The 20,979-nt window shown below is 38.4% G+C and overlaps 1 long non-coding RNA gene across 3 annotated transcripts in view; it reads right to left on the bottom strand.

Moving 5' to 3' along the window:
• Positions 1-962: 962 nt before the first annotated feature.
• LOC141949749 (uncharacterized) overlaps positions 963-20,979 on the bottom strand; it is a 31,101-nt gene continuing 11,084 nt past the window's right edge. Inside the window, exons 2-5 of one of the 3 annotated variants that reach the window (XR_012630848.1) lie at positions 13,640-13,845; positions 10,129-10,183; positions 2,651-2,805; positions 963-1,561 (exon numbers count right to left, since the gene is read on the bottom strand). This is a non-coding gene — a long non-coding RNA (uncharacterized LOC141949749). Of the gene's footprint in view, positions 1,562-2,650; positions 2,806-10,128; positions 10,184-13,639; positions 14,033-20,979 lie in introns of those variants that run through there. The other 2 variants (XR_012630847.1, XR_012630849.1) reach the window with 2 other exon arrangements.

Raw genomic sequence — 20,979 nt, 5'->3', positions numbered from 1 at the left:
TATGAGGCGTTGGAAACATTAGATATTTTGTCAGTGTTTGCTCATTAGAGATCACCGCATGTTCTGAAACTTTCCTGACCCACTCAGGTCTGTGGAACACCGTGAAGGCCACGGAGGTGGTGCTCACACACCCAGCTGGCTGCTTGCTCGGTGCAGAGCTGCTCCGGGTGCAGCAGCAAGCCATGCCTGGAGCTGGGCACCGGTGATGGCAGGCCCCGCTGTGCTCTGTGCCTGCGTGTAGAATCCTGTTAGGCCCTGTTTCTGTGCCCCTCCACTTAGTAACAACTTCCCCTAGCTTACAAGGGGCAAGAGCCGGATTTCTTTCCTTCTCCAAAATCACTTCTTCACTTAGAAAGAGGAACATTTATTCATCTGAGGTGCACCTGAAGCAAAGCTGCATGATATGCTGATATTGAAGCGTGTGTAGCATTTATTAGTGCGGGTATGTGAGGAAGAGTTAAAATATTTTTCATTTTAATTTCTTTGAATAGTGCATTAGAGTGAGGATGCTCAGATCCTTTTGTATATGCATTTCATTGTGCAGCTTGTGTTTTCTCCTGAGATATGCATTATTTCCATTTCAAGCTTTCAGATAGGCTCCAAGGAGAGAGTGCAGTTATTTTAGAGGAATGACAAAGACAAAAGAATTTGCTTTATATCTTTGCTGACCAAAATGGTACTTAAAAAATCAAACTGTGGAAAATGCCACTAATAGACTCTCTGCTCTATTTTTCAAAGGTAAAAGATCAAAGATAAGTCTGTTGGCAATCAGAAACCAATTCAGCAGCTTCTGAAGTGTGTCACAGACAAGTCTGCAGAGACATTTCGTAATATCACTGATAAAGATCATGTAGTATTGAACTGATCTGCAAACATGCAAACACAGACTAAACTTGTGTGTGTCGTTGTGCATATATATCCATCTAGATTTGTGAGCAAGTGGAAGGACAACTTTTCAAGAATTCTGTAGTAAAGTAAGAGAAGTTTATTGCTCATTAACTGCTTTCCAATTGTTCTTTTATTTTGGCTCTGTTTATCATTTTCAGTACATGAAAATGAATAAGATGTTAGCAAAAATGTTTCTGACTCACTGATAGAGCCATTACATGACAGAGTAGTAAGTAACTAAGATTTGCAGATTTAAGGTCTAAGACTTTATGAAGATAAGGGTACAAAAGATGGTGCTTGACTTCCTTTTTCACTGTCAGTGCCTTATTCCAGAATCTGTATGTTGTTACCGGCTGCTGATTAACGTATTTAGTAGTTATTTGGAAGTCAGCAAACAAGGATTTTCTTGGAGTCTAAAACCAATTATCAGTAATATAGGAGTGAATAGGATGGTGATGGGAGATGCTTTCTCCGTTCAAGCAGTAGTTCCAGTCTCCCAGAGTTTGCATTTAATCCTCCTTAACGTTTTTAAGTTACCAGCCATTCTCCCCTCTTAGAAACATGGTGACTTTTCACACTTGTGTTAATAGTACCCTGGATGTAAATCCACTTCCTCAACTTCATGTATGTAGACGTTCTTGACGATGCTTCCTCTCTGGTAGGACAAAATAGACTTTCATGGGAGAGAAAAGTAGGATCATAAGGAAACAGGATAAAGCAGAGTAATAAATGAATGGTTTCCTAAGAAAATCTACCTAAAGTTTTAGAGTCTGAAAATAGCATATTCTACTTTTTCCCTTCCTGGCACCCTTGTGAAGGGTTGTATCAACTATACCATTTAGTCTGTGACTGGAAGTGAAGCCTGGGCCATCATCACCAAGAATAACCAAGAATTTGGGCTAGTTTTAATTGAATATTTGTGGCATGTAATAAAATGCAGGATAATTGGGATGCTGTTTGTTGGGCAGAATTTTGTATGTGAAGCTTTGTACAGGAGAGTAAGTGCTGTTGCCTGTATGTGATGGAGCTGTGATTTATGGAAAGAGGAACCCTGGTAAGGAAGGAACATCTTGGCTGCTGCCTCTGTTGTGAGCTCAGAAGCAGGGGTGGCTTATAGGGATCTGCCAGCTTAAGAGAAGGATATCTTTTCCCTACTTTCCCAGCATCTTTCATAGGTCCTGTCTGTGTCTTCAGCTCTGACATCAAATTCAACTGCTAGGTCTTCTTTCAGAACAGATTTGTGGAAGCAATAATAGCTAAGTGCCCCTGTTTGAGTCAGATCTGAGATGCTAAATATGTCCTTCAGAATATTCCTGGAAGAATGCAAATTTACAGTAAATACAGCACTGAAAGCAGAAGTATTATTCTCTAATACATTTCTGCACAGGTCAGCAGATAAAGCAGATACATTATGCAAGCCTGGCAACAGAGATAGTCTGTCTCAGAGGCATTTTATTAATATTCCAGGAATATAAATCAAGGTGATTTCATGTTAAATAAAGAAGAAAATATTTTTGCTTTCATTTCCAGACTCTCAGTAATCATTAAGTACAGTAAAAGGACTGTAAGGGAATTAGATTTTTGACCCAGTAGTCACTAACAGTAGATCCTGCTAACAGTGAAAATAGTCTTAATAAGCAGTTTGCAAAAGAAAGATTTGGATATTTTCATTATAGGCAGATTTTGTAAGATTTTTAACTGTGTGGCCTGAATGGAAGCTTTGAGCCAGCTACTCATAAAATAGTAAGACTGACTATCGTACCTGAGGTATAATGCCTTAGAGAAATGGAGATGTGATTAGCTTCCAGGTCCTGGTGTTGAGTTTCTTCTGAATGGCATGTCATCTCACACTTGCGTGCATTTCAAGGGATCCCTTCTTCTGTAAGATCGGTAGAGATGAACAACAGCCTTTCAGAGCTGAGACAGAAGGTAGATGTAAATGCACATGATCATGTATACTCAACACATTCTAACTCCTCTTCAAAGTTCCACAGTTCCAAACTGGAGTCTGCAAAGCACACATTTGCTGTACAATGGTTCCATTTTCTACCTTGCTCTGCGTGTCAGCTGGAAATAATCTGTTTAGCTTGATCCCTGATCTATCTTTGCATAGGAAAAGGAAGAAGGGAAAGGTAGAGAGGGGATAATGCACTGCTGCTGTTGTGGAGTGTGCCTCCTACAGGGTCCTAATCTCAAAGGACAAAAGCTGAGAACATCAAGCAACTTTAATCTAACAAGAGAAAAGCTTGGCAGTCCTCCTCCTTCAGGGATCAGCTGTCTGTATATAGCCATTTCTAGATTTAACACACGGGTATGCCTCTTCTACATAATCTTATCACATGGCCCATTCTTAACTGAGTAGAAATATCACATTCTGGAAAAGAATTACTTTTTCTGTTCTACCTTAGCAGGGCCTACTTATTGTCCTGGCTTGTAGGAGGAATAACAGAGATCATTTGCTTGAACTACTATAAGAAGAATGCTATGCAACATCTGCAGAGGCAGGTAGGACAGGAGCTGGGATCCCATTAGATTCTTCTGGGCCTGGCACAGCACTCAAGAGCTTCCAGTGACAGTACTGTATCTAAGAAGCTATAAGGCTTCTTAGTCATCCAAAACTCTAGCTAAGAATTGGTTGAAATCAGAAAGAATGAAGTCATAAATTATTTTTAGTTCTTGTGTCTTACTGCTGTTAGTGAAATTTTCCTTCGATATCCTTAGATTCATGTCTGTCCTTCAGGTTCATGAGGATTTCCTGTAGCTTCAAACTGAAGATTATTTTTATGTCTGTTTATGTTGTCACTCTGTTTCTTCATAACCTTTAACAAGTCTATGGCTATTTATTATATACCATCTCATCAAGAAGGAGTTCCTTTTACAGTAAGAATCTCCCCACAAAGCTCTTCCCCAGGAAAAAAAAAAAAAAAAAAAGCATTAGTTTTTTTTCCTATATTAAATGGGGTAAGATAAGGAGGCAGAAAGTGATTAAAACAGTTGATGGGGCTCAGCTCTTTCAAAAAACCCAAACCTTCCATCGTATTCTATAGGTCCTTAACAAATATTTACTTTAATTCAAGGTGTTTCAGTATGAAGCTCGTCTTTCTACAGCATCTAGTATAGTGTTGCATGAGTGTTACTCCCAGTTTCTATACATTTATATATATAAAAATTTATTTTTATATATTTATTTATATATAAATATATATTTCTATATATTTACATTATTAACAATAATAGTAATAATAATAGTGTTTTCAGGAGCAGGGTGCCCATGGAGCCATCCCATGGCAATGATTCATTGCTCAGTCTGATAGAAACATACCCACTACTGAATTGCAAGTACAGCTATTGATAGCACCCTAGAGCAAATTTAGGTATGTATATCTGAAAGCTTTAGCTAGAACAAAAAAGGTAGCATTATTTTGAAAAACAGTAATTCAGTGATGCTATGGAAATGGATGTGGTAAGACAGGCTAATTGGACAGCCAACATATTGCACAGTGTGTGCATAGTGTTACCTAAATACTGAGTCATGCTTACTATATGCCCATTCCTTTAAAAATTTTGTAGTAAGACCAGTCACATGTCCCTTAAAAAAAAAAGCTGTTTGATCTTTAATAAAAGAATTTTTAATAATCTACTACTGTAAAACTTGTCTGCAAAGGTGAAATATATTCCACTGAAGAATCTTCAGTGTCACTTCACTGAAATTCCAGTGTGGCCATTTTTCATGACCTGCCTTATACCTGTGTCTTCTTTAACAGAATATTCTGTTAACATTGCCAACATGGGCTCAGTAAGGTAATAGGAAATTAATTTAATTTAAAATAAAAAGGCTATGAAATCTCTAGGTGAGCTATATAAAGACTGTGTTGCCAGTAAGTCCTGGGAAGATTACTGCATCTGCTTTACTTGATGGGAAATCAGAAATGTAGGACTTTCTCCTGAGACTTATCACAGTGCATATGGCTTCCTGAATTTGCAAGGAATGCTGCAAGAGAAAATGCAGGGAGTGACTGAAACAGAAGCAATGACTTAGCTAAATCACTTAAACCAACATTCCTCTTTCATGTTAGAGCAAAACAATGTTACAGCTTGAGTTATAATGAATTGCTGCTTAATAAGGCCAGAAGTAAGTCATCTCTTTTTAGCTAATTCCTGTTCAGCTTCCCCAGCTATAAAACACTTATTAAAGAAAGTTTAGCAGCTGTACTGTTCTCTGATGCATGAAAAATCTTGATTAAGGTCGCTATACTGGAGTCAATGAAGCTTAAACCTTGATATACGGGGACACGGGGAGGGGCCAAAGTAGCTTTATATTCCAGTGTCCTGCTGACCAATCCACAGAGGACTATTTGTTTTAGACTCTGAAAAGCTGCTTGCCAAACCTCCTGCTTGTAAGATAAGCATCATGTTATCTGTGTCTATCTGCAAGGTTAAGAGCAGCAAGCAAAAACCTGTGGTCACAGTAGAAAAGGGCAGGATAGTTTAAGCAAGCTTTGAGGCTGAGCTTCTGGCATTCCTGCTTTGACAAAGAAGAATGTGTCTGTTTGGGGGAAAAGATCACTAAGTTTTTTAGACTTCAGGTGTTGGATTTGAGGAATAAATTCCAGCAGCCTATTAGAGTTGCCATAATAGCTCTAAGGAAAGCTGTGCCTTGCAGTATTATTTAAATCACCACTTGAAATATACTTCAAATTACATTATTTGTAAATTGAATGTAAATTCATTAAAAGTGTTAATGCAAGGTAATTAATGATGAATACAAGCTGATTATGTTGATGAGTCAAATTCTACTCTGAACCACACAGGTAAAAATCTTAATAAATTATCTGTCATGGACGTAGTCTGGTCTTTCACTTATGTAACAGGACAAAGTTTCAACTACATGATCTTTTGTCTAGTTATTACAGAAATGATTGCTGAGCTCAGTATATAGACGTCACTGACATAAACACTAATCAGTTTAGGACAGTATTAATATTAGTATTTCCACTGTCAATCAGAATGTTTCTCATTAGACCTTGAATCTTAATTTTTATCTACAGTTTTCCTAAGCAAGAAGGCAGACTTCTTGGAATAAATGTGTGGTTTTCCTAGATCAGATTCCATACTCAGATACACAATATAACTCCATGGACAGGCAAAAATGAGTGGGAGTGACACCAATTTGGGTTATAGTTATTTATATGAGCATAACTGCTGCAATGGGTCACTGACCAGCCTGACTTTATGGTGTTCTCCAGTTCGTTAGCCCTGCTCCAAGTCTGTCTGATCATATCATACCAACCTGCTTCCATCATGGATGTCAGAGTTGGAGAATTTCACCCTCTGTAATGTGTAAATATTCCCACCCTTTGGGAGAGGATGTTTCTCCAGCTGTTGTGGGTGTTAGTGACTTGAAAGACTTTTCCAAGAAGCTGCAAGGAAGTAATTCAGATGTGTGAAGTTTCTTAATGCCCATTGTCTTCAGCAGCTCTCTTGAGATCTAGGCTTTCCTGGGACTGAAGCCTCTTCCGTTGTCTGAGTGGGGAAGCATGAGGCCAAGGAAGAAGGATCAGACAAAAATCCTAAATTATTCTTTCCATTTGATTTTTCCTTTTAGATATTTCTGCAAAGAAATTATAACCTGGCCAGATTATATCATTGTACCTCCCTCAATTTAATGCATTTATGTCTAGAATGAATAATAAATAAGACACACAATTTTTTGTGGCTAAATTAATGTTCTTTCATCCTGAAACCTAAGAAATTACCAGTTATGTCACCTGCTAGGGTATGTCTTTCGTATTTGTTAACCATTATTTTCATAGACAGATACAACTGCAAAGGCATTGCAATGAACAGGATGTAGGCAAAGGTAAAAATGGCATCCAGAGCATGAGCTCTGAACACATTTATTATTTGCACCCAGACTCTTAGTAAGTGTAGATTTTACTCCTGGTTTTGATTTTAATTACTTTAATTAGTATACATTCCCTTTCATTTTTTTTGTGTCTCTCTTAGAAGTGTCGATTCCATTGTATTTGAAGTGGTTTGGATAGTATTATGTGATTGAAAGGAATAAAACCTAGTACAAAGTTGGAATGTTAGCTGCTACAGATACAATGGTATTGCAGTCACAAGATTAACTGAGTTTTGATTCCTGCATTTTTAGCATTAATTTTTTCTTCCATTTATTCTGGGGTATGATGTACAGGACTTTGAACTAGATCTGAAAAGTGGGGAAAAAGCTTCATGTAGAGTTTGATTTTTGCTTTTGCTCAGTTTTGTTTGTCAGCCCCTGCTACAAATGAAATCTATTTAATTGCTTTTCCCTTTGTTTTCATTTTGTATTTACCCTGGAAAGTATTATAAAATACATTCCCACAGGTCATGAACTGCTGTAAATGTTCTGATGAAAAGTATATAAAATATATTTTGGTTTCTTTGTTGGTAAGCAAAAACTTGTCTCATATCTGATTATAAAATTTAAGATTTTAAAAAACCCCTGAAATATCAAGATTAATCTGGAAGAAATTTCATCTGTAGGGTAAGCTTAGTATCTCTTTCTGTAACTCTCACTCATCAGCTGCTATTGCAAAATATCTTAGCAAGGAAAGAAGAGATAATGGCTGGACCAAGGCCACCTGAGCAGAACACTGATTGGGAAATTGCAGTTATAGAATCAAGAATGATGTAAAAACATTTTTTATGATTAATGAAGATGAGTTAATGAGTAACTGGCAAAGAACAGTTCACACCTCTGTATTGTGGTTATTTAGATGTAATTGGCTTTAATGAACTCACACAGATATCGTATTTTATTTGTATAACCTTGTCTGATTTACTAAAAATCTCTTGAGTGTTTTTACAAGTTTTTTTCTTTTTTTATTAAAGCGGAGAGGCTGACTCATTGTTCTAAATCCATGTGTACACAGACAGCCTCTAATGTTCATGCCAGCATCCATATTTAGGGAAAGGTTCAGAAAGAATGAGACTGTATGTTTCTGTGAGTGTAAATGGCAGCACATTCAGACAGCCTTTGGTGTCATGCTATGCATAACAAATTTTTCTGATATATGTTCTAATTACAAATTGGCGCTGTATTGTCTTGGGGTTATGGTATAAAAGGATCAAGGCACTACTGGTTCTAAATGTCATTGAGAACTTGGGTATTACTGCTGAAGCACCATCAAAACATGGCGTTACAGAAGGAAGATGTCTTCCTCCAGTCTGTCAGCCTGCTATGTGATTGTGCATTTTGATTCAACCATACATTCTGAAATGCTGCAGAACAGTGTGTTCCCTGACAGTGGATGAGGTCTGCAGCAAAAGCAAATGCTTGTAATGGTTAGCTGGGTAACTTTTGTCCCAGCCATTCCTTTATTCTTATTTTATTTATTGTTTTGTTGCTGACATCTGTTTGGCAATTTGCTATTTTTGACATGTACAAGTCCACTAGATCATCTTGCAAAAGTCGTCAGTAGTTAAGAGATCATGATAACCTAGCAGTTCAGCAGTTGCAACTCATAAGGCATACAATCACATTCTCATGTGTTTGCTGATCCATCTGTGCTGTATTTTGACTACAAATGAATTCCACCAAGGATGGAGTTTCACAGCTCTATCTATCTGCATTGAAGCAAAAGCTAAAAAGGAAAGGGAAAAAAATTTGAACAGATCTACCATAACAAGATTAGACAATTCAGGTAGTAAGTAATTTTTAAGTGCATGTTGTAATAATTAAAGACACAATGCTTAAAGACCCAGTACAGAAGAGCTTAAAAAAAAATTAGTTTTGGTTTATTTCCTGGAAGAGAAAGCTAATATTCTAAGTTGGCTTGACAGACCTATGAATATCCTAATTTCATCCTTTCTCTTCCCTGACCTCTCTTCCTTCTTCCCCTTCTCCAAACATATTAGAGGACTTAAGTTATTTCCAAGGACTCCAAACAATCTACTGTAAAATAATAGACTTGCTTTTTGTTTTGTAATTTTGTTATCAGCATATTTTATAAACAAATAAGTATAGTTACATGAGATTTGCTGGAGGAACAAAGCTTAAATTATCTCCCAGTTATAGTCTAACATGAACGGAAGTTAATAGCCTGGTTCTTTTAGCCCAAACATACACTGGTTTATACTAAGGATAATTTCTATTTGCCAGAAATGTGCCCTGTATGTAAAATGCATCCTCTGTGTTAACGGGCTCATGAACATGTATCGTGGTAGGTCATAAAATATATCACAGATCATCTTATTTCCATTTTCCTTTCCATTTTCTTTCCTTGTAGTTTGTTGTCATTTCTTGCTATACCATTTGATTAATGTCTTGCACAGTCATCGGAATTGAAACATTTACACTGCAAAGCAAGTGGGTCCAGAGGAGGCCACGAGGTGATCAGGGGCTGGAGCACCTCCCCTGTGAGGACAGGCTGAGAGAGTTGGGGGGGTTCAGCCTGGAGAAGAGAAGGCTCCAGGGAGATCTTAGAGTGGCCTCCCAGGGCTTAAGGGGGCTACAGAAAAGGTGGGGAGGGACTCATTATCAGGGGGTGTAGGGACAGGATGAGGAGTAATGGTTTTAAACTGAAAGAGGACAGATTTCCATTAGATACAAGGAAGAAATTCTTTCCTGTGAGGGTGGTGAGGTCCTGGCACAGGTTGCCCAGAGAAGCTGTGGCTGCCCCCTCCCTGGAAGGGTTCAAGGCCAGGTTGGACGGGGCATTGGGCAACCTGGTCTAGTGGAAGGTGTCCCTGCCCATGGCAGGGGGTTGGGACTAGATGATCTTCAAGGTCCCTTCCAACCCAAACCATTCTGTGATTCTGTCAAAGTATTGTCATGCTATTGCTCCCAAATAAACAGCTAGTAATATTAAATATGACTGATAATAAAGTAGAATTGGAAATGTAAGCCACTGTGTTAAAGTGTTACGTGTTAAGAAGTATTTTTCTTTTATGATAGACTGGAAAGTGTCTGAAGAGCCTCATGTCACTTCTGTTGTCACACAGGTACACAAGTATATGTTTTTCCAGTTAAGGATGTACCCAGAAAATGTAGATGGAAACCCAGATGTTAATACATAGGTTTCACTAGAAAAAATAGCTGTAAAAAGCTGTACTTCCTTAGCTGATACTTCCCTTTCTTCTCTTTCAATACTTGGTATCTATTTAGGTGACAAAAATATTACTTCAAAATTTACTTCAAAAAATATTATTCAAAGGAACAGTGTGTGGAGGTGAGCCAGACTTAGAGTTTACCTATTCATCACATAGTTTTCAGCTCCAGTCTGAATTTCATAATCTTTGCAGATATCTGGAAGACAGAAATAAAAATTTAAAACTCAAATTCCTTTAGAAGCTATAGCAGTAGTAGAACTAGCATTGTGAGGATCAGCAAAATACTGAAGCCAGGACTTTAAATATTGAAAAATACCTTGCTTAAGACACTTAGATGGTGATTGATTTTCCCACTGATCAGACTTCTATGAAACATGTTAAATTGTGCATCTAAACTCTCTAAGCATGTAGAATAATCAAATATTTTTTAAGTTTTACTATTTGAGGCACATTAATATTAGTATCAGCAGCAAAAGATTTACCTGTCTTAGGCAAAGAAAAAGAAGTTACAGCAGGCATAGTGACATACTTGCCTGAAGTCTTTGAAATTTTTTTGTTAGTCTAAAATCAAATTCACACACCTTTTTCCACAACTATATTTAAGCTTTTTAGGTAACAATGCAGGCAAATAATAACAGAATTTCTGTGATCTCCTATGAAGGAATTTCTTCAACACTGACATCAGTAAACCAGGTACAGTTTGGTTTCAGTGGGAAGTGTGGCAAAATTAGTTTAAAAATTGTTAAGGAATTGCTTTCCAATAGCTCCTATTTTCCTGTGCTAGAGACCATAGGAACTCAAAAGAAAGAGAATTGGTATTCATCTGCGATATTTTGTTTGCAGTTATACAGATCTTAAAACATTCATGTAGAAAGAAATAATAAAATCAAATATTATTTATTATTTTAGGAACTGCAGCTGTCACTATCTTTCATTTAATAAATACTGTTCACAATAAACTTACACCTTTAGGGTGAACCTGCAGGACAGAGGAAAGCTAAAAGATAACGTAAAGAACAAACTTAGATATTGCACACAAATTCATGTAAACACCAAGCTGGACTAGTCTAGTTCTTACTAGAAAACACCTGTTTCAGGCTGGAGAATGCAGTATCTACTGGAGAGATATGAACTTAACTACCAAGCAGGCACAATTAACAAGTCTTGCATTTTCCATCTATCAAGAAATCTATTGCCAAGGTGTCTGAAATGAGAAACTGAAATTTGTACTTACTGTAAGTGCCATGAGAACTGAAGAGTACCTGCTAACACTGTTCTGTTTCTGTGACATCCCACCTTTGTTTTTTCAGTCCAGTCTATTTTCTGCTACTGTACTCATGTGGGCAAAGAGGGAAGAAGTGTGAATAAAGCTGGATATAGCTAAGAGACCTGCTCCCAAGTAGACCAGAGTAAAACTGTTTTACCTGGTATATTTATAATTTGCACTGAATTCATTACAGAGACTAATGAAGACATGTGCATTCAAATGATTTCTCCTAGGGCTGATTTAAGAAAGAAATTCGGAAGCTATGCTTGGGGGGGCGGGGGGGGGCAAGTAATGTCTAATTCAGTACAGTAAAGTATTCTGTATTATAGAGATTTCCATGGTAATTTGTTCTTTGTAGATTAGTATGTGCAGACCTCCCCCAAGGACTGCTTGTCATCTCCTTTGTTATACTTAACTCTTAGAATAGCTTTCCATAATTCTGCAGCAAAAGTGATTTGGTCATCAGGCAGGTACATCCTCTGTGTAACCTAGAGTATACAATAGTAAAGGCACAGGGAGGATAACATTTATCATTGGTGTCTCCACTGAGTTTAATAGATCGACCTCAGGGATTTTCTCCATTGCAGAAAATAAAGAAACTATATATGAGTAACAGGTTATTTGGGCAGTAAAATGTTTTTAAAGTAGCCTGTACTTGATGGCTCCTTTGGTCTTGGATTGATACCTCCACAGCTGAATGAAATGCAGTTCTCTGATTTACTCTTCCTCCGCAGAAATATGGTCAAAGCAGTGGGGATATGAGAATATAAAGGTTATGATTATCATCTGCAGTAGTGCGGCTTTGCTGAAGAGAGTAGGTCACATTTGTTAGCACTAGTTTAAGACCTGTTACCCCACGTAAACAGTGCCATACTACCTTCTGGAGAGGTCCCCACAGGTAATGTGCTGTAATTCTGCTGCATGGCACAAATTAGCAGAAGTGCAATGAATCTAAATGTTTGGAGCTCTTAGGTACAGTATTGAGCTGTAAGCAGTTTCTGTCAAACAGTGTGTGCAGGGTAGCTTGCTCTCAAGCCAGAAGGTTGTCCCAAGAGAGCCGTTAATAACATAACCTGTAAGCTAGGAGTGGGGAGAAGAAAAGGCCTGATTAAAGGCTAATTAGATCTCTGGTAGGTTGTGCACTTACACACCTCCCATGTTACCCTGTAACAAGATGAGCAAGTGAATGTGCTAGTGGCTATACACTTATGAAGGGTATATATGGCAATGCATAAGGAATTCCCTAATGCCTTACAGGCATTCAGCACATACTGTTTTAAGTACTGTAACATAGCTACGAATGACAGGAGTCAGTAGTGTTAAGCTGGTGTTCTTACTACTATTCTGTGAAAACTAGTAACTGGTTCAAGATTGCATTCCTATTTCTCAAAAGCATCCAAGCACCTGTCACATATTGTTTGTACTTATTGCCACAAGTCAAATTTTGAATCAGAAGCCAGATGGATGTTTCAGATCTTACTTGAATCCACACTAGGCATCCAGTCTTACAGCAGAAACATACTGTTGCAAAGAAACCCAGTGCTTTAGGGGATTCTACATTATGCACAGGGTTAACAGGAAAGCAGCAGGCCTTATTTATGTGTAGTACAGGAGTTGCCAGAGCAGCAGAAATATTGTTTTCTTTCAATGATTAATGTGCTCAATAAAAGTGTAGCATCTGCTGCCAGCTTTCATTAACAAATAAATGAAAAACAAACCCGCGTGGTAGGCAGTGTGTCTGGGGACAGCTTAAACAGGACTGAACTGCTTTAGTTTTCAGCTATTTTCTTTAGCACAACGGTGTGGAGCACTTTGTTGTTTATAGGATAAACACATGGGATTGAAGTGATCTGTGTAGCACACACGAGCTGTTGCCAACCCATAACATTCTGCAGAATGCAAAAATTCCATAGCTGTTCCCTTGGGAGTCATAGGCTACAATCTTCTTGGATGTTGGTTTAAGTGTAAATAACAGTTAAATCATCAGAACAGACAAGCTGCCAGTAAAACTTTGAATAAAGAATTAGTTCATTTTCCTTCCTTCATAATACAAGTTCAGCAGACTCAGAGCTCGGTCCTTGTGTTGGTTCAAGAGATGTGGTATTTCACACCACATTAGTAGAAGTAATGCATAAATGTGTGCTGTTTTAGCTTCCTCACAACAAATTAGACTCTCTGAAATACAATATATAACTTTATTTTTAGCCTTATTTTCTGTGGAAACAGGGTTTATTTGATCACAGTGTCTTTCTCTTCCACCTTTTGTCCTTATAACTTCTGAACCATATCAGCCCGTTCCACCATATTTGACAAGGAAGAAAAAGGGAAGGTAGGTTTACATACAACAGTGTCTCAGCATAGGGGAAGGTCACAGTGCCTACTTACAGACATCACAGAATCCACACAGCAGAGAACCATTATGAGTATGCCATCCTCATGGAAGTTTTGATCAAAAATTGCTGACTGAAGTGAGTCCATGAAATTGCAAGAAGCTGATCTTTCTCAGCTCTGGTACTGCTAAAACTGCTTACCCTCATGGAAGTTTGAGAGTGATCACCCAAGGAGATCTCAGACTGGAGGTGACTTTGCATCTGTGACAAGAATTTCACTGAATCAGTCTCAGGATGTGTAACGATTTGAGTATTGCTTTCAGCATTTCCAGTTGTTTCAGACTTTTTTGTATAGAAATTAAGTTCTTTTAAACAAATAAGCAGAGTTTATTTCCAGGAATAACATAGCTGTTCTTCAGACACATGGATGCCTAGCAATCTTCAGAGCCATCTGTTTGCGTATTTGCAAAATACAACTTATTAATTCATAGTGGAAATATCACAGAATGGCAAAAGTATTTCAGTACTAAAAACAAAAGATACAAAACTATCATGACCTGAGGGATGTAATGGAGCAACCCCTGCAAGTTATGTGATGGGGGACAAGGACAGCTTTGGGAATCTAAGGTATTTGTTCTAAAACCTGATAAGTACTCTAGGCTTAATGGCAGTACAGAGAAACTAGCTGTACCTTCAACTGTACCTGTGAGCTGTGCTGAAACCAAGGAAACCTTCCCTATAAATGTTAGATAGGAGACCAATTAATCTCATTGCTGTTCCCATAAAATCAGCCTCTCCCCATTATCTTTTCTGCAAAGAGCAAAATATCTCCAGGTAGAAGATAATAAACTAGATTTCAACATTCACAAAACCTAAGCTAACATGCATCAAAAAATGTGTAGATACTAAATAGATGGGATTAGATTTACAGTTTTCCTGTACATGACTTTGGTGCTTAGTACAAACTTGGTACTCATGTAACCTGTATGGTCACACACGGAAGAGATCTGCATGTTACTGAGAACAGAACCTAGTCCTCAGCCATGACATACTATAACAACCATCACTATGGAAATGTGATTATTTGCTAATGAACAGACATCCCTCTATATTTAATTGCATCACGCTTTTCAATTTTGTATTCTTTCTATAGTGATTCTGTTCCCTGTCTAGCATGAGTCATCAAACTCTTCAGGTATGTACAGTGTGTGCTATGCAGAATGATGCATTGAGCAGGTGTGGCAAAGGACAGGGCAGTTCAAGTAAAAGGAAATTGAAATGTATTTTCAAAGAGAATGTATAAATACCTTAGTGTTTGATTTCTAGGGTGGTGATTAATTGCACACTGTAAGATAAGAACATACGGGACAAATAAGAGCAATAGCCGTTTGTTATATCATGTAGTAGATTCGCCTCTGGTTTAAGCTGGCTTTTGGTGGTATGAACCGGAAAGAAGGCAGTGTAAAGCGAAGTGAAAGCCTGAATTCCCTCTCTCTGGTGAATTCTGGAGTCTGGTAAGCTGTACTCAGAGAACACTGATCTCAGCAGTCTGCAGGCTGAGACCTTCTGGCACTCTGAGGCCATCAAAAATGTTAGGCCTTTCAGATATGATGGTGGAAGTTAACACATGGCCTGCCCTCATGAACGTGCAGATCATACCCATGCTAAAGTTGATCCTACTCATTTACTTGTACTTGCTTGTGCTAGAGAACAAATCTTGGCTTGCATGTGCATTCTGAGTTCAGGGAATACAGAGTGACTGTATTTAAGCTGTGAACTCAAATGCCGGCAATGTGATCTGCAGGCTCAGGAGGTGCAGCGTGTCATCAGACTTTGTCCAGCTTATACTTGAGCTAGGCTAAAGAGCAAAATAAATTTGGAGCTTTTACCTCTTTCCCTTGTATTTATAAAATCATTGTACGCTTTGGTACAACTTGCAGTTCCAGCTAAAAGCTGTAAAAGTTGCTGTGTTCCAGGTCATAAATTGGGGTGAGATGGCAGTGCTGTGTGATGAGGCTTGTGCAATACCCACGCAGCTTATATCTGACTCAAGGCTTTGCTATTAATTCCTCACTTTCATGAACACAAAATTCACATCCTGTTCTTTTTTCATTCTTCGAAGAACACCTCCTGTTACATGCCAGAAGCAGATATCTTTCTAGACAGTATAAAATTCCTCGAGATGTAATGCAGTGAAGCAAGATCATCTCAGAAATGAGGTTATGCATTTCCCCATTACCCAGTGCCTCACACCACTGGAAAATGAAATGAGTTCCTGGCCTGAACGTTCCTGCTGTTATCTAACTCTCACTATACTTCATGTCAATTATTAACATCAGCAATGATAGAAATCTTAACACATGTTAAGAAACATGACTCCTACATAATTTTTGTTAATCCTTATTATTTTGCCCTATGATCTTTGTTTTGGAGCCTACCTTCCTCCATCTCCTTTTCCAGTGTGGTCTCACAGTTGGAGTGTTTTGGGCTGATATATTGCTTTCAGTCTTTGGAGGAGAGGGTGAAAAAGCTGTTTACTATCTCTTTCGCCCTCCAGCCAAAGATCTTGTTCATCATAAATAAGTTAATTTACCAAATAATACCACAAAGACTTTAACAGAAGATAGTAGACACCACTAAATTACTTAGCTGAGCTCTCAGATCAGAACATATTTATATATATTAAGGATGTCACTGAATATCTGCCTTAAGTGTGAAAAGCTTGGGTTTTTGTTGACTCACTTAATGTTTTTTCAGTGAATTTCAGACCCAGTGATGATACTTTGGTTTTTCTCAAGGTAATAAATAATGCAGTGTAAAACCTGCTAACTGCTAACAAAGTGAACACTCCAGTTATGTAAAGCTTGGGGTTGGGGGGCAGGGGGCGCGGATGGATGTACACTAATCTTGGTACAGCATGTGTGTTAGGGATGAAGGAAAACGTGACTAGAGACATGTCTTTCTGCTATTTCTTTTCAGAAGATACAGTTTTAACCTTTGCCATCTGGCAACTGTCAAAGCAGATTTCCATCTCCTTTAACCTTCTCCAGATTTGGGTCTTGGGGAAAAGTTTCAAGGAGCCATAGCTGCCTCTTAACAGCCTCACTATCCCTGCCTTTGTCCAACAGAAAATCTGACTCAGAAGGAGTTTGGGGAATTAAAGCAGTGCAGGACTAAATTCATAGCATGTGGTCTTCTCAACAGCATTAATGATGATAGTATCAAGTAGTGGGTAATCCCACCTCCACGTTTTTTCACTACTAATGTAATTGCATGTGTGCAAATGTCTCCTTTCTTTGTGTAATGGAAAATTGCTAGGTACCTAGGACAATAAAATATAGACATCCGCTAGGAAAAAAGATACCAGAAACTTTTACAGCTGAACGCAGCTTCATGGAGCTGATTCAGAAGAGCTGTTCTAACATTGCATTTATTCTGAAGAGTCACAGCCTGTTACTTTTTCTCTTTTCCTTTCTCAACTAGAAAAAAGCTGCCAGGACTAATCCATAGATGTGAGTGTACTCATCCTTCTCTGCAAGAAAACTGATCTCTGAATCAGAATTCTGAGAGAAGTCAGCTAAATGTCAACAAATCTGGAGGTTGCATCTGTACAGGGCGTACCTTACAAGAAGAAACAGTACCAGAATGATTCAGTGATCCAGTCATGTGGAAGTGCTACTTTTAAATTCCTAGGAATTATGTAATTGCAGAGCCCACTTGGATCAGAGAGTGGTATTGGTCAGTCATGAAAATACAGCTCCTTTTTTCAGTCATTGGTATGTTTTACCTTTTCACCTGTAAGGTGATTCAGTTTGGAGGCTTTTTTGTGTTTGCTTTATTTCACATCAAATCACTTCTTAAATGTGTAGAAACCTTGTAAAATCAAAAGCATCTAATTGGATTGTTATTTTAAATGCAAAATCTTAGAACAGATTCCCCCAATAAACTTTAGGAGAGCAAGACAAATTCCTACTTAGAAAGAGAAGAGGGAGTGTTACATTCTGATAGACAAAATGGGCTTGCATCTGTTGAACAAAGAATGTCAGAAGAGTAACTTGCTATTGCATTTTCTTTTGTGTTAACTGTGGCTAGCTGCTGAACTACATAGCATGCAGGAGATAAAATATCTGCTACCACTTCCTTGAATGCTTTTTTGAATTCTGTGGTTTGTGGAGCTCTCTGTGTTTCAGTATTGCTGGAATTGGTATCTAGCTTCATTGAGCTCCTAGGCCAAGGACTGAATGAAACTTAGTCTGTTTAGGATGCTGTGCAATGCCAGATATGCTGGATATTGTGTTGTTTCACAGTGCGTTATTTCGTGCTCACAGGAAGAGGGAAAACTGATTGCTAGATATGAGCATAAGGCCAATGGGTGTGGTAGCTCTTCTTCCCCTGTAGCACTGCTTATCTGCACCCAAGTCACAAATACAAAGTTGTGTTTAACAGGATTGTGGCTGATAGGGCACTAAGGCACTCACCCAGAGATGCACATATCACCAGTGCACTGGCCTCTGGGAGGGGCCTAGCACTCACCCAAGTCCTGCCAACACAAGTACTGCAGTGTTTTGCTGCTCTCTGAATGTCCCCCATGAGGGTTGGCTTAGCCCGGCCATAGCCCAGCCAGATTTGCTGCAGGATCAAAACACACAGTGCTAAGCACAAACAATTTTGGAAGAATTGATACATTTGGGATGGAATCAAGTATGAGATCCCAATTACATGAGAAATGTTGCTGATTATTCTGTTGTGCAATCACTGGACACTTTTCTGAAGCCAGGAGCACTCCTTTGTGTTTCAGGTCAAATGTTTTCTCAGAAACAAACCCCAAACTAACAAAAAATATAACCTGCAAAGAAATCAGGAAGAAATTAGTTTTTATTTTGCAATGTTCTACAACTGGGAGAGAGAAAGATGTTGAGAAGCACTGGTCATATAAGTGCGGTTAGACATTTTCTCCTTAGTATACAGGATTTATGATGAAACTAATCACACTGATTTCAAGAATAATTCCAGAAGGTATTCTCCTGGAATGAGAGAGGTTTTGTTTTAGAAAATTCAACTGAAAAAATAAATTATCATAATATGTGAACTACTATGAGTTATGCAGTGATATACCACTATCAAAACTCTTAACTGTGAGAATTACAGCAATATACTACTTTAGTGAGCATAAAGTATGCTGTTAAGACATATGGTATGTGTTAGATTTCTTGGTATCAGTTATATAGTAGCATCGGTGGATATTATCACCATTCTGAAATGAGGTATCTGAAATGCAGTCTTGTTTGTCTTGAACTGTTGCACAGTGATGGCAGAATTGGAGGTTGTACCTGCAGCTAACTCTCAAGTTTAGTCCTCCTCCAAGTCTTCAGAATACATGCTAACGTTGCCATCCCTAACTCATCAGTGCTATAAAAGACACATGTGGTGACAGGATGAATTTCCAATAGACTTGAAGAAGTACTAAGGCCAGTGATTTGGGGTTTATTCATCTGGAATATAGTTACTACCTGTGCTCAAGGAAGGCGATTAAAATAGGAACAGGCAGAGAGAATTGTTACTAAAATGATCAAGGAATACATTACTAAAATGATCAAGGGTTTCGTCTTAGCATAAAAGAAACATTTAATTAAGCAAAACAGAGGCAGTGTAGGGGCTAACAGATAATGTTGACACAAGAACCAAAAGATATACATTGGCTAAGAATAAATCTGGAGTGGAATTCTTATATAAGGTCAGTTAGAGCAAAGAAATTCTGAAATAGTCTTCCAAGAGAAGTAGTGAGAGGGAAAAATAATCTAATTTTAAGATGGAACATAACACTTTTATGAAAAGATGAAATGATGCAGTGCCATAAAAGGCAACTGTACTCAGTTACTCCTGAGATCACCTTGCAGTCAGTGTTTCTATAATCCTAAATTTCTATGTACCAATTGAAACCATGAGCAGAATTATTACCACTCACAGGCAAGAATTTCATTATCACAGGCTAGGCTGTTCTTGCCCTAGACATGGTGCTATCACAGTTTTGACAGATTGCTCATAGTAGGTATTGGTTAAGCAACAACTGGCACGGAGGGCTATGCTGATGTAGCTGCTGCAGCATATGGGACATGTATCTGGAAACCACGGTCCTGCACCGTCTGCTAGTGAGCCATGTGGCACTACATGGACAGCAGCAAAACAGGTGAGCTAATGATACTGCCATGGACTTACCTTATTTTTTGCCTTTTTTTTTTTTTTTATAATTAATGTTTACAACAACCTTAATTCTATGCTGTCATTAGAGCTTGCTGTTATGCTAAAGCATTATTACCTTTTTATAAGTTGATTCTTGAAATACCATGCTGCCCTCTTGAGGTTGCATAATATATGTTTTGGGTTAGGGGTTTTTTAGCTAGTTACTGGAAAGAAAAAGACATTTTAATGAAAATTTCTTTCCTGTGGAAATAAGCAGATCAGGCATGAGCATTTCAAGCCATCTCTGTGTTTTGGGTGGTCCAAAAGGAACTGGGCATGTGAGTCCTTGCAAATGTCTTTGTCTTAATTTCTCCACCTTAACTCCTCAAAAGATCTAGAAGATCATGTGCAGAAGTGCCAATGGCTGTGAATAGAAATAGGGTTGCTTGGTTACAGACGTTGTTCTATTTAGATTTGAACACAGAAGTAATTTGCAGCAATGGGAGGAATCATGTTTCTAGTACTCTGGTGTTGGCCAACAGTCTTGGATGGGTTTGGTCCCGCTACTATCAACAGTGGCAAGGCATACAGTGACAGATACATCCTCTACTGCAGAGATCTGGCTGCCTTAGAGTTTATTCCAACTGTGGTGTTTTGTCTGAAGTGATTGCTTAAGAGAACTAAATGTGTCTGTATTGGCAAAATGAGGAATGCAAGTGGTTAGAACAAGTGCTGTAAAGCACATGCAAAGTATAAGCACGGAGGAGGGAGACAGTGTGACAGAAATTGCTTCCAATAGTTTTGGGGTTTTTTTACATTGAAAAAAGGAAAGTTACTGGAGTGACTCTGTGTCTCTTAAATGAATTGTTTAACATGAGACCAGATGGACAATGGTGGGAATACACTTAGGTGAAGTAGGTTGCCTAATTGCTCATTTTTTCATTGCTCTGGGAATCAATTCATAGTACAGTGTGTTCATCAGAAACAAATAGACTGGAACAAAAGAGGAAGGAGCCACTTAGGTCCCTTGTTTTTCTGTGCCACTGTAAGGCTTGGATTTGACAGGATATGAGAAGACATTTTAGCAATCTGTCTTCTCCCCTTCTGCTCCACAGTGCCTGTGCCATTCGAAGGGGTTCCTAAAAAAGATGAATGACAGCAGCTAGAAGGGGAGGTATGCTGGGAGTCATTGCTAGTGGCAGAAAGTTTGGCAGA

Source organism: Strix uralensis, chromosome 14 (genome assembly GCF_047716275.1).
Source record: "Strix uralensis isolate ZFMK-TIS-50842 chromosome 14, bStrUra1, whole genome shotgun sequence".
Classification (NCBI taxonomy): Eukaryota; Metazoa; Chordata; class Aves; order Strigiformes; family Strigidae; genus Strix; species Strix uralensis.
Note: the sequence above shows the minus strand (reverse complement) of the source record. Positions and strands in the feature narration are given on the sequence as shown.